This window comes from Mya arenaria, chromosome 14 (genome assembly GCF_026914265.1).
Source record: "Mya arenaria isolate MELC-2E11 chromosome 14, ASM2691426v1".
In the NCBI taxonomy this organism is placed as follows: Eukaryota; Metazoa; Mollusca; class Bivalvia; order Myida; family Myidae; genus Mya; species Mya arenaria.
The window spans coordinates 11,589,361-11,589,654 of record NC_069135.1 but is presented as its reverse complement, the minus strand read 5'-3'; positions in this window follow the sequence as shown (position 1 = coordinate 11,589,654).

The window sequence follows — 294 nt, the reverse complement described above, 5'->3', positions numbered from 1 at the left end:
AAGACTTCCAAAACTTAATCAATATTATGCAAAGTCTAAACGGTGACAAAATAGAAAATATAGCATTCTTTGTAAATGTAATAATAGAACAAAAGGATAAAGAATAATGACTGTCAATAAGAAAACACAACTCTATATGCTTTATGTATTTGTATTGTATATGATGTATTCTTTACAAATCAAAGAAATGACTTGAACATTTTAACTAGTTATCGCATCACATATGGATCAACATTGAACGAAAGGTCAAGAACAAGATAACAGTGTGTAAGGCATGACGGGAAAGGTATATCT